Genomic DNA, 14,010 nt, shown 5'->3' on the forward strand with positions numbered 1-14,010 from the left:
AGCTGGCTAAGCAAAGGGGTGACCCCCTTTCCCTGCTGACATGCAGTGATGGTTGCAGGATAGATCCAGCTCTGTGGTTGCTGACCACCCTGGTCTTTGAGAGAAGGCCCGAGTAACAGTGATGAAAGGCTGAGCTGGGAGCCCAGCATCCCCTGCTGTGTCATCTAATGTCGGTGTAGTAAGCAGTATTAGCAGACTAAGTACCCTGCAGTCTGATGGTATTACTTACATATCAATTACTACAAGGCAGCAGGGTATCATTTATACAATAAGTGGTAGACAAAACAGCAGGGTAATATTTAGAGGGCAAATACTATAGAGAGGAAGGCTGCAATTTGTTCCTCAGCAGCAGGATGTTCTGTGCACTCCAAAGTACCAAGCAGGATTAGGGTGACACTTACATGCCAACTACTGTATAAGGACAGGGTATTATTTAAACCCCAGATACAATGGTAGGGAAAGAGTATTATTTACTAACCAGACTGAATGCTACAGCAGCAGTGGCAGTAGCTGCATGGTATAATTTACAACAGAGGAAAAGACATCATTTGCAGACCGGTTATTACAGAATGGGAGGGTATTCGTTATGGTATAGCACTGAAGTATTACTTTGAAGCCAAGTGCTATAGAGGTACAGGGTATTATTTATACACCAAACACCATAGAAACTATTTTTCTGGGGTAAGTAATAGTGACAGTTAATCATTTATATGAAAGCCATCCTGTAATTTCCAATATGTGAACTACGTGATTATTTCAACCTTGAAACTGTGGTAGAGATGATGTAATGTTAATTACACTTAGATCTACGGCTGCTGTACCACAGGACTGCTAAGCTGGAGTAACCTTCTGAAGTCAATAGATTTGTGCCAGCAAAACTACTGAATCTGCCCTGCCCTGTGCAAAGCCTGTGGTGCCCGGGGATTTCCAAGGTTGTGGCGGGGTGTTTATCCCTGACCCTGTGCAGGATCCCAGCAGGAGCAGCGGGTTTTGCTGTGGATTATAGGTTATTCAATCACCAGGAGAGCGGCTGCTCTCCCTGCGGAGGTGTGAATGATGGATGGGAACTCCAGCTGGAAGGGATCAGCACCATCATTTTCAGCTGTTTATCAGCTGCTGGCCTCTGCATCTTCTTTACACACCTTTTTCCTCCAGTCTTTGATCTAACCTCAGTCAGGAGATGTTCCTTGGTTATTTCTTACTAGTTTCCCCTATGGATTTTTTTTTTCCCTGCCAAATTATTCCTATTTAAATTTCTCGCCTATTAAGTCAAATCTGTAACTCCTGCAGCCATCACAGAAGATTCCTTCTGTCCTTCAGTGGTTTTCTACAGTACTGCTAATAAAGTGTCCCAGTTCTCTGCCCAGTGCTAACCAAGGGCATTGGAGAAGCCAAAGGCACATGGAAATTGCCAGACCAGATGAAACCAATGGTGTGTTCAGGCCAGTATCCTGTCTTGGACAAGACCTATATCACCAGCTTCAGAGAAAAGTTCCCATCATCAAAAAATAGGGAATAAGTTGCTGAGGAGGAAGTTTCTTTTTAACACTAGACATTTAGTGGTTACCTTATGCCTTGAAGCATAAGTATTTACATTCCGTATTCTCCCACTAATGTAAGCTAGGTTTATTTGGCATGGCTTAATAGACAGTTTTACTCCTGTCAGGCCTAACCCGTGAGCACTCTCCTGCCAGAAGATATTTCCTTTTCTGATCACTTTGTCCCTACAATACAACATGGTCGCTCTTGCAAATGCCCTTTTTCTTGCGTTGCCTGATGTGGCCTCTGTTGAAGCGAGTGCCTTTCCTCTGGGACCTGCCCTACCCGTTGCTGGGCATGGGGGAAGGCTGGGTTCAGCTCTTTCCACCCTTGTGCAGCACCAATGTGTGTCGGAAGGTCCTTGGCTCCCAGGTAGTTCCCTGGTAACATGGTGGAAACCAGGACTGTCTCCGTGTTCAAGGTTCACGCAGTACCTCACTAGCTGTCGCAGCAAGTACTGCTGCCAGGTCAAACAGCACAGACCTGTCTTTCCTGGGACAACCCGTCACCCAGGTTCTTCACAGCAATCACTGCTCCTTTCCATCATAAGCCTCCACATTCTCAGGACACAGTGACAACCTGGGGGAACAGAGCCGTGAGGTAGGACTCTTCATCTGAGTTAATTTTGGGTCTCTCCCAAAGTTTCCCCTACTTCAGCTGATCCACTGTCTCTGGCTCACACTGGGGTTTGCAGAGAAGCCGTGCATTGCCATGCCTTGGTTGACATAAAGAGTAACTACAAAGGTGAAACCCGGATGATTACACTTGTCAGAGGTCTTCTGTTTCCCTGCTTTCATCTCTTGCTCCCTTCTCTCAGCAGAGTCCTTTCTGTGGCCTCAGCTCTGTTCTTTCCCGTGGCTCCCAAGCCCAGTGAGGTTACATCCTCAGCCAGCATCAGGGAAAGGCAGAGCCATGGAAACCCGCAGGCAAAGCCGGCTCCCAGGTTGCTTCCATGCAGCTTACACAGCAGGAACAGGGACCTAGTGGCTTCTGGACTTGGCTGCATGGCCAGCGTGCTCAAGTCCCATCATCTCCCTTATCCTTACTTGGTTGTCGGGGCAGTGACACAGCTCCAGCTGCCTCTGTCAATGGGCTGAAGCTATTGGGAGCATTAGATCACTAAAGCCGACTGCACAGCGGCTGGGCTTGTAAAGCAGGGGAAGGAAATTGGAGCATGGTGGTCCACAGGGCTGCTACTTAACACCTCAGGGCATTTCAACAGCTAAAGCACACAGAGGCTCTTGGGGTACCCAAGCTGAACGATTCTGGTATTTCTCATCCTTCCCCCCACCTTTCTGCTCTCTGGAATGTACAGGGCAATCACTGAGGAGGGGGAATATCATGCAAGGGAGAAATGGAAATTTTTCTTAAAAAGGGAAAGCCCAACGCAAAGCTCATGGAGGAAAAAAATCTCGTGTGAAGCGTCTCAAAAAAGGCTGCGCGGGCAGCACGACAAAACCCCCTGCCTATTCATCAGGCCAACAAAAAGCTTCTTTAGATTTATACTGTGAGTCCATTGAGAGGGAGGGGAGGGGAGGCAGCGCTCACACACCCACCCTTGTGCACACAGGCAGAGCCCGCAGACCTGCCCCGCACACACAGGCTGAGCTGTTCGGCCCTCTCACAAGGAAGCACTGAGTTTTTAAAAGTAAACTGTAAGGTTTCCGTTGTTGCACTGGGCTCAAGTATTTTTTTTTAAATATATAACAGCTCCCTCTCTTTGCCGTCTCTCTCTCTCTCTCACTCTTTAAACAGCCCCGGCTGCTCTGGGCTGCTCAGCAGCCGTCGCGCGCTGGCTCCGTATGTGGTCCAGCCCCGCTATGAACACTGCTTTTGTTGCTGCTGCTGGGAAGCTGCCTGAGAGCGGCACACACAGCCCAGCTTGTTTCACACGTGGAGGCTGCAGTGGGTTCGGGGAGGGGGGCATAAAGGAGGAGGAGGAAGACAGCAGTTTGGGGAAGGTTGTCTTGTGGTAGAGCAGTCGTCCCACCACTGGTGGGGGAAAGGGGGAAGCAAGGGGGCGGAGGAGGGTGGTGGTGGAAAAGATGTCTCAGGCAGCTAAGAAAGGTCCCGTTGATTTTTACAATGGGATCAGTTGGCCCCCCAACCAGCCAGCGTTTCTGCCCAGTGTAAGCCAGCATGGAAAGGCAACAAAGTCACTGGATCCATGCAACTTACAGAGTTTGCAGAGGATCTGCCTCAGAGAGGGAAGAGGAAAGAAGAGATCGATAATGAAGTGGATTTTAGAGTCCTCAGGGTTTCTGACCATTATGCACATCCCTGGGTGATACCAGAGCACTGAATAACAAGCTGGTCTCTCTTTTCATTTACACATTCATTCATTCATTTCTGTCTTTGAAGTGATACCATCCATCCTCTTCTTCTCTAAAACCCTTAATGTTCCTCACTAATTAGATAGTATTTTACTGTGATGAGCTGCTGTTTGCTCTGACAGTGCTAAGTCCACTGAACTTTATTAATAACCCCTTTTCCTTAGCAAGTTTTTCCCTCCATCTCTTTCACTCCCTCAATTTCCTATCTCATCAGCTCTCTTCACCCATCCATCCTCCAGTCCTTGTGATGCTGTCAAACCCTGCTACTGTACACGGAGGTGATTATAGGAAACATTAAACAGCAGCTCAAGTGGAACAGATGGAGTCTTCCCCCAAAGACCGTTCAGGCTGCTGAGAGCGCTCAGCCAGCACAGGTACATCTCCAGCCCACACCCTCTGCCCCATCCAGCGATGGTGGGAGGCGATGCCTCCCCTTTCTTCACTCCGACAGCAACTCAAAACATCTCAGAAAGGGGCAGCATCTCCCCTTTGACCTGTCAGGCAGATACAGTCTCTTGAAGCCAGAAGGAAAATATAATGTCAAACAACCAAAGCAAAGAAACAAATAGCTTCCAAAAGCACATGGAATTGCCCTCCTTTGCAAGATCAGAAAACCCACCAAACTCAGTCCCCAAACCACCGGCCCCTCTGCCCAGCCAACGTCATTTATCGGGAGCTTATAGACAAAACCCAAAGTAGTGAGGAATGCTAAGAGATTCCTCTCTCCCAACTATTTCGTTGTGGGATGTTATCCCCTTTCCACATCTGGCAAACTTATTTTAGAAAGCTAGGAAAGCTTTTCAAACTGAAGTTTTTTGGCTAAACGACTTAAAAGGGAAAGGTTAAAATTTATGCTTTCTGCAGAGGATTACTTAGCACAAGTTTTAAATCAAGAGCCTTAAAAAGTAGCAAATGAACGAAAAGAAGAAATTTCTGATAGATTCTGAAAAATAAAATCTTATTTTTTGCTCTGCCCATTTCTGGAGAAGAGCTCAGCTCTCTGAAAACTATTGCTAAAAATATGCTTCATCTGTGAACGGATTCGGAAAGAGGGCAGGTACTGAGTAACGCCCGAAGCAGCTAAATGGAAATAATGCAGGAGACGCTGCCAACCACCAGTCCCTGCCATCTTCACGCAAAGGGAGCGTGCTGTCAAACCCTCCGGCATCCAGGCTCTCTTCACTCTCTTTCTGAACTTGTCAGCCCCTACAGAGCTTAATGCCCCTCTAGCTCAGAGATCGCCCTTTGCCTTCCCTGTAGCAAAGCAATGACACCAATCAAAGCAATAATCGTGAGAGACACTGCAGCCGTTTGGGACGCTTGCAACAAATCAGCACGACAGCAGCCTCCTTCCCCAGTGCTCAGAAGCAGGATCAGACACATCTCCAGTGCTTGATCAGTAGCTGAAATCCATCACAAAGAAACACCGATGGGTCAGAGGGTCTTTTGGGGAGGGAGAATGGGGGTAACCCTGTCTCTGCTCTCCCGCTTCGTGGTTTTGACTATAGGATCTCTTAAGCCAGGGGTTTGCTTTCCCTCCCTTCCCCAGCCAACTGATAAAGTTGACACATAGTTGTTGCCTCTGGATATAGGTTCTCTCCCCATAACGGGTGGGTTGTCGCTGGGGACCGTCGCCCTGAGAGGCACTCGGGGCACAGGCTCCCCTCTCACAGCAGTGCTGCTGGCAGAAGGGAAACTGTGGAGAAGCTTGGGCTCAGTTTACAACTTTTCTCACATTTCTCTGCTGGTTGCTCACCAGGGAAACAACCAATCCACTGACTGAGAGCCTGCATCTTTAGAACACTGAGGAAAGAAGTAGAAAAGTTAAGGAAAAGATACCAAAGAGAGAGGAGGGAGGAAAGTGCAGTATGTTACCTTTAACAGTTCAGTGCAGTGCTTCCAGAAGCTAAGTCCCATACACCTGGCAGACAAATGAGGTGTTTTTCGGTGTTCAAGAAGGAAAGAGCTTGCCACTTCTTGCTATTACTGTATGTCTTCTTCACAATCTCCAGATGAGTTTTCCTGCCTTTCCTTTTTTTTTTTTCCTTCCCTGGTTCCCCAGAAGAAATCAAAATTCCCTGTGTGGTATTTCAGGTCCTTTCAGGCAGTGGCAGCAGCAGCAGGCTTGAAGAGTAAGTACTGTGTGTGAATGGCAAAAAAGAAAGAGAGGGTTTCAGACCACATTAGCTGCCACTGGCTGCAAGAGAGACCATCAAACTCCTGTCAGCCTCCTTAGATACCTCTTGAAGAGCTGGCAAACTAAGTGTATTGGATCCTCCTCTGGATTTTAGAGTAAAGGTAGGCAGGCATCCAGGGGGCAGGGGGAAATAGGAGGGCTTATGGACAGAAAAGGAAGCCCAGCCTCTTGGAAAGAAGCAAAAAAAAAACCAACCACCCAACCCAGAAAAGAAAAGAAAGGGGGGAAAAAAAGCATTACCAAAAAAAATAAAATACTGTAAATGGAGAAAGCTGAATGGGGAGGGGGGGATTAAATTTAGCCCTCTGGTTTGGAAGCAAACTGGCTGGAGCACCACAAGTGGTTGAGAGAGAAGAAATAGTTTGTGTAATGAAAAGAGAACATGGTTTATGCAAACTAAAATAAGATGAAGCTAATTAAGGAACCTGAGCAAAGTATGTGCGTCTGCGATGCAGTCAACATCACTGCAGTCTGAGTAGAAACAACCAAATCTAGGAAATCCAAAGAGAGGAGCAAACAAGAAAGTTTAGGAAACTCTCTTACAGGGCTCCACTAGCTGCTGCAGAGGAGGAGGCAGGTGATAGCAGTGGAGCTGGGTAGGGATGTTCAGTATTAGGAAATGGAAAGCACCTGGAGCATCAGTAACTGATAAGTGCTATAAAGGCAGAGAAAGAAAGTTGTTGAGAGTAGATGTGTCTAAAAAAGCTGTTTGGGGTGAAATAGGAAGAAACATAGAGCCTGTAAGCACCTAGTGATGATGGACACTGAAGTAACCTCTCCAAAATTTGGAGGATGATCCCGTAACTGAATTCTTGGTAGTTCTGGTGCTGTAATGTATTTTGATTATTTTTTATTCCTACTGTGGGGGATGCTGGTACCTTTGAGTGGGAGGAAAGGCTGTGTTTGGGGAGGAGGGAATGGGTGTCTTGCTGCAGGCCCACACCTAAGCTTGTGAAAGGCTAGGATGACGGCTGGGAGGAGGTGGGAAGCTGCAGAGACTCTCACAGGTGAGAAAACCTCTTCTGGCTGAAAAACCTGTTGTACCTCAGTGGGGAAATCTGAGGGTGGACGAAGATCTTGGGTTTGAAGTTGCTCAGGCTTGCAAGAAGACCGTAGCTTAGGCTGAGACTGTCCACACTGTGACTTGGTCTCTTTGCTTCCCTGTTCATTGCTATTTTGGCTGCTAAGAGATCTCCAAGAGATCACGGTGTGGTGATCCTGAGTGCAGAAATGCAACGGTATGATGCAGGCTGGGTAGTAACAACTCCTTACAGCTCTTTGGTGAAGGTGCCTCTGCTGCAGGAGAGTCAGTATCTCCAGCCTAAGAGGAAGTCTTTTTGCAGGTTGTGATGCGGATTACCACAGAGAAGAGCAGGAGACGAAGAGATGAATAATTTTGTAGGTCAAATTATATCAGGTCTTAACAGCCTACTTTCTGCATTGCTGTTCCTGTGGGAAAGAAGGAAAAGTTTTAAAAGCCCTTAGTTCTTAAAGAGGTTTTAAAAGGTGGGAAGCCCTCTGGATTTAAGAAAGAAAAAGCTGTTTTCCCTAACATGGAAGAGAGCATCGCCAGCCTGGAGTAAATGTAAAATTCAAAACTGAGTGCAGAGAAGTCCTCCTTGGTCATCCCAAACCACACACCTGTCCTCAGCCTCTTTCCTTCCAGCTCTTTTTTAATACAGTCTTTAACATCTGCACTTCTCTTTCTGTTCCCAGCACTTTCCTTTGCTTTCTGGTTTATGACATAATAGTTTCTCCTTTCTCCGTGAATTGTTTGGACCCCATGTCTCGTTTCAAAGCATGCTTCCTTGACTCTCTCGCTTTTACACCTGAAGCTTATAATGTTTTTGCAATGTTCATGTCCTCTCGTGAGAGCCGTGCATCCACCGTCCTAACAGGTAATGCTCCCAGATCAAAGACTTGCTTCTTCCCATAAGTACCTTATTCTGCCTTAGAGATTCAAGACCAGATCTGGATTGTCAGTCTTCCCCTCATATCATCCCTTTTTTTTCAGCAGTGAAGCACTAGATACTAACAGTAAAACTTTCCAGGTGCCCTTATGTCAAAAGTCAAAGGGCAGTGAGGGAAAGCTTTGCAGCCATTAGAGAGGACAGTACATTTACAGCCCCATCTGAAACCGCTGGACTTTATTTGCCCACCTCGCATACCTTTTAGTGTGTAAGAGTACTGCTGGTCTGTAACAACTTTAATTCTCCATCTGCTGAGGTCAGGCAGGGCCTTCCCACCTACTTGAAGGGCATCACATCCATCCCAGGGCTGCCACCACCCCCAGCTGCTGGGTGGGCTGGGACAGACAGAACCACGCAGGCTGCAGTGGAGCATCACCTGCCACCCCACCTTGCTAGCTGGGGTGTCTCTGCACCAGGCAGCACGGTGTAGCAGTAGCAATGAGAGGGGACAGGCAGTACACACTCCAGATGCGGCACGACAGCTCATGCTTTAGGCAGGACTCAGCATTTCCAGCTGGGGATAAAAAGCACATAGGCAGGAGCTATAAAATGTGACCTGACTGATTTTGTTCAGACTCATGTATGTGAGACTCTGAAACACCTCACGCCCAACCACAGCCCTTTCTCCCCGTAACATAAAGACCTTTTGGGTAATGTATATGTTTAGTTGTTTTGCTGTGGAATAACTGTGAGCCCTGTGTACCCTCTGCTGCTACTGTGGTTTGGTGAAGAAAACCCCATCTAAACCTTTGGTTAGCTTAAACCAGGGAACAGAGAAAATTCCATTTCAGAGATGACTAGTTAGGAAAATGTGATGCTCCACACAACGTAGTTTCTTAGCAACTTCAGGAAAAGGGTAGAAACTGCTCAGTACCTGCTGGCTGTCCCAGTTTTTTGTCTGCATCAGGAATGATTGGAAAAACAGCTAAATACGTTCAGAGAAATTGTGATTCATAAACTGCTCTTGTGTGTGTTTGTTTTTTTAAGCTGAGGAGAAGCCAGGTAAAAAAAAAAGTCACATATATGGATTTTGTTTTTTGTTCAGAGTAGGGGAGCAACGATTCAGAGCTCTTTGAAATACAGGTAACACATTGCAAAAGTGCTTACAGTGAGGTAAGATTTTTACATGTCATTATAAAGTTCCAAGGAGGCTTATGTCTATTCCCAGTGAAGTTCAGCCTTCAGGGAGTGCAAATATTTGAACAGATGACAAACCTTTTGGCCAAAGAAGAGTGGGTAACACTTTTGCCATGAAAACTATTGAATATCCAGAATTTGTATGGTGGAAGCAGTCACTGGATGTAGGTAGGCAGAAAAGGAGAAAAATACCAGACAGAAGAAGATTATATCAGTTAAGGTGATAGTTGCTTGCTGTTTTCCAGAAGCAATGAAAGGCAGGCTTGGGTGGCTTTCCAGCCAAGAGAGAGAGGGGAAAAAAAAAATAGAACAAATAGTAGAATAAAGAATAAAATGTCAAACTGCTTTTAAAATTGTGCAAATCAAACCACTCACTGTTGCTCCTTTGCTGCAGCTACCAGTGCAGCCATCTCACAGCTCTCAGCTCAAACCCTTGTCTTACTGTCAGGATGAAAAGGAAGATTTTGTGTCCCTAGAACACTTGTGTCCTATTAAAAGTTAATTAGGCATTCAAGAAAAGAACAGCAGAGACATGAGAAGGGGGTACGAGATCCCAGCTACTCTGTGCAAAGGTAGCTGAGTGGGCTGGTGCATAATTTAAGTCTGTGACCTGTGTTCAGGAAAAGGCACTGGAAATCGAGGGGCACCCCAGGAGCTTTGGGCTTGTGCCCAGAAAGTACTGTCATGCTTTTACAGTCAGTGTCTGAGGAGTTCAAAACATGTTACAACAGACATTTTTTCCGTCACAGGTTCCTTTAGGTAACAGTACTTGAGGTCTCACTGCCATGTGGTGCTCCTAAAGCCCTGGCACCGTGTGGAACTGAGGCAGGCAGAGGCAAGATGACTTGCTCAAGGCTATGGGTGAAGCCAGTGTCAGAGCTAGAGCATCCCTGTTCCCAGCCCTATTCCCTCTTTCAAAGGCAGAGCCAGCAAAGGCCCTGACCAGCTGCGGCAACTCAGGAGTGGGTTTGCCTGCACTGCTAACCTTTCTTTTCTGAGGCAGTGATGGGCAGCCATGCTCTGCAAGGGTGAGGCTGCCCCTTAGAAGCCTCTGCTGTGCTTTGATGCAGGTGGGAAATGGGATGCAGCTCCCAACCTACCTGCCAGCCCAGAGCTCACCTCCCAGCAGCAGCGGCTGGGAAGCAGGGAGTGGAGGAAGCAGGCTGACAGCCTCCATACCTCCCACAGCAGGAGCGAGACAAGCACCACCAAAGCGAGCTGACTGATGAGAGAAACGAGAGACTAATTGAGAGGGTGGGGAGAGTGCTGAGATGGCCCGTTTTCTGTGTTTCTGCTCAGGTGCTCGACACTTCACATCCTTTCTAGCTTTCGGCTTGAGTGTGCGGGTGTGGATGGGAGAGAAAGGCTGAGGGTTTAGGCACTGACATGTGCACTCACACATGTACATACATCCATTTGGACGGCTCATTACTGCTTACAGCCCAGACTATGCACACAGCCCTCACTGTATGGGTACTGCAGCTTCCTCTTGCTTACTCGGGGACTGGCTTGGGTGTTCTGGTGGTGAAACTCCTGCACCGGGAGGAAACCCTCCAAAGCTGGTGCTGAGGCTGCATCAGCAAGGATTATCCTCAGTATTTCATGGGCAAAGCCTGAACAGCTGTTGCCCAAGTGCTGCTGTCAGGGTGCCTCAACGTCAGCTTTGAATCTCACGTTTGGGGCTTGCACTTCTCCAAGCCAAGATCCCAGGATGGGGAAAGTATGGTGTGATGCTGAAGTGTCTATGTCCCTGCAGAACCCCTGTTGCTGGGTCCTGGGTGGGGGTTGTATGGTCTTACTTTGGGGTCCCACTGGAGGGATGGGAAGAGACAGTGCTGAAATCCCTCTAACTAAAAGCTAGGAGGGGTCTGAAACCTCCCAGGAGAGGCTTTACCCACTGAGATGTTATCCATTGGAGAGGACTGAAAAGAAATGTGTCAACATCTGGGGGTAAAAAGGACATGGAGGAATCTCCCCCCCCAAACACAGCACCTGTGACCCTTTATTTCAGAGTGAATATCAGCCTTGTTGGTATAGGTGGAAAACTCACCCCATATTTAAAAAGCAAACTCCATACACACACAAAACTTCTCCCAGCCCTGTTTGCATCCCAGATTGGAAACGGTGCCCTTCCTGAACCTCCTGCACTGGACAATGTACTTATTCAACCTGCAGCAACCAGGACGCTCCAGCTCCTGCTGAATGAGCTGCCTTCTGCTCGCAGTGGCTGTCCCTGCGCCGACAGACGTAAACACTGGGGCTCGCCCCCACCCCAGTATTGTGGCTTGTTCATCACCCGATAAAAATAGAAGCCCAGGCCAGCGGCTGGGATGGTGCGCACAGAACGACATTTGTTTGGCAGTGGATTTTGTAGGAAATATTTTCTTTTTGCTTCTCCTGTCCTCTTGGTGTCTTTCCGATTGCACAACAAGGCTGTACGGAGGGAGTGGGGACAGATACCTCCAGTCAGACGTTCAGTGTTGGGCAGCACAGGCTCGCCTGGGTGAGGGCCCTTGTGCTTGTCCTGGCTGCCCAGCATCTCATCTCCAACCTGGGATGGCCACAGGCAGGGTGTGAAGGGAGTGTCTGGGGGAATGGGCTTCACTAGCTTAAACATGTGCAGTGCCAGGGTTTATGCTGCCATTTGGGCTGGGGCTTGGCAACAGAGGGGGTGGCTGGTGCCCTGGGGATGCTCATCCCTCTGAGCTCATGGAGGGCACCCCAGGGAAACTGCCTCTTGCAGCTGGCTGGAGCTTTTGGGGTGCAGGGAAGGGCTGACACCTCCTTGGTGAGGGGAGTGGTGAGGATGCAGCCCGGAGTGGCAGGGCTGCACAGGGCTGTTAATCATAGAATCACAAAATCGTTTAGGTTGGAAAAGACCTTTAAGATCATTGAGTCCAATCATTAACCCAGCACTGCCAAGTCCACCACTAATCCATGTCCCTAAGCACCACATCTATGCGTCTTTTAAACACCTCCAGGGATGGTGACTCATCCACCTCCCTGGGCAGCCTGTCCCAGTGCTTGACCACCCCTTCAGTGAAGAAATTTTTCCTAATCCCCAATCTAAGCCTCCCCCGGCACAACTTGAGGCCATTTCTTCTTGTCTTATCACTTGTGACCTGGGAGAAGAGACCGACCCCCCTCGCTGCAGCCCCTTGCAGCAGCTGTGGGGAGCGATAAGGTCCCCCCTGAGCCCCCTCCTCTCCAGGCTGACCCCCCCCCAGCCCCCCCAGCCGCTCCCCATGGTTCTTGTGCCCCAGCCCCTTCCCCAGCCCCTGCCCGGCTCTGGTCACGCTGCAGCCCCTCAGTGTCCCCCCTGCAGTGAGGGCCCAGCGCTGACCCCAGGATTCGAGGGGCGGCCGCACCAGTGCCCAGCACAGGGGGACGGTCACTGCCCCGGCCCCGCTGGCCACGCTGTGTCTGACACAAGCCGGGCGCTGCTGGCCTCCTTGGCCACCCGGGCACACGGGGGGCTCATGCCCAGCCGGCCCAGGCTGCAGCGCTGTGTGGGGCTGGTGTGACCCACGGGCAGGGCCCGGCTGAACCTGACACAACCGGCCCGGCCCCTGGGCCCGGCTGCCCGGCCCCTCTGCAGAGCCCCCTGCCCCCCAGCAGGGCAGTGCTCCCTGAGGGTGCGCTCTGTCCCCTTGGCCACATCTTCCTTCTGTCCCTCCTTGTGGATGGGCGTCACATCTGGTAACTCTGCTGGGACCTCCCCAGGCAGCCAGGGCTGCTGGTCAGTGATGGAGAGCGGCTCGGGGAGCGCTTCGCCCAGATCCCTCAGCACCCTGGGGTGGATCCCGTCTGGCCCCATAGACCTGTGTGTGTCTGAGTGCTGCAGCAGTTGCTGACCATTTCCCCTTGGGTTATGGGGGCTTCATTCCGCTCCCCGTCCCTGTCTTCCAGCTCAGGGGGGCTGCGTACCCAGAGGACAACTGGTCTTGCTATTAAAAACTGAAGGGAAGAAGGCATTCAGTACCTCAGCCTTTTCCTCACCCCTTGTCACGATGTTTCCTCCCACATCTAGTAAAGGATGGAAGTTCTCCTTAGCCCTCCTTTTGTTGTTAATGTATTTATAGAAACATTTTTTACTTTTTTTTTTTATGGCAGCAGCCAGATTAAGTTCTATTTGGGCTTTGGCCCTTCTAATTTTCCCCCTGCATAAGCTCACAACATCCTTGTAGTCCTCCTGAGTTCCCTGCCCCTTCTTTGGCTGAGATGTGACTGCTTGGCCCATCAAGCTCCATCCACAGTGCCTCCGCTGCACAAGGGACCTCTGTCCTTCTTGCTGTGCAGCTCCATGTTCAGAGTGTACGGTACGTGTCCAGCCTTCCCAGCCATTCCCAGGTAATGGTGAAACAGCTTTTGTCCAGGAGGTATGGTGTGGATGCTCCCTTGGCCAGGGCAGTGCTGTGTGCACCTCCCTGCCCATGCACACTCCCCTTGCACCCTGCTTGCCTTTGAACACAAATCTCAGTTCTCGCTTCCTCCTTTTTTACCCTTTTGCACACATGCATGCCCTCATCTCACCTTATAACCAGCTGCTTGGACTGAACCTAACTTCCCCCCCTCCCAGCGTCCCTGATGAAGCCTTGCAGGCTCAGCAAGGAAACATGGGGGTGGGCACCACGCAGAATATTTATACAATGAATGAATGAAAACAGTGCTAATTTTATGTTCCTCCCAGCCTGGGATGGAGCAACACAGGAATACAGCACCTTTTGTACAGTCATAGGACATCTCCTCTGTTTGCTTTTCCCCCAGAATGCCTCTTCTCGCCCTGCGCAGTATAAACATATTGCTGTTGACCTTGGAAGCTGGCGGAGAGATT

The 14,010-nt window shown here is 49.3% G+C and overlaps 1 protein-coding gene across 1 annotated transcript in view; it reads right to left on the bottom strand.

Annotated features, from left to right (window-relative positions):
• ACAN (aggrecan) overlaps positions 1-6,112 on the bottom strand; it is a 50,568-nt gene extending 44,456 nt beyond the window's left edge. The window contains exon 1 of the mRNA XM_055792870.1: positions 5,748-6,112. The gene's annotated coding sequence lies outside the window, so the exon portion shown is untranslated. The remainder of the gene's footprint in view (positions 1-5,747) is intronic.
• Between the last annotated feature and the right edge of the window lie 7,898 nt (positions 6,113-14,010).

This window comes from Falco peregrinus, chromosome 1 (genome assembly GCF_023634155.1).
Source record: "Falco peregrinus isolate bFalPer1 chromosome 1, bFalPer1.pri, whole genome shotgun sequence".
In the NCBI taxonomy this organism is placed as follows: Eukaryota; Metazoa; Chordata; class Aves; order Falconiformes; family Falconidae; genus Falco; species Falco peregrinus.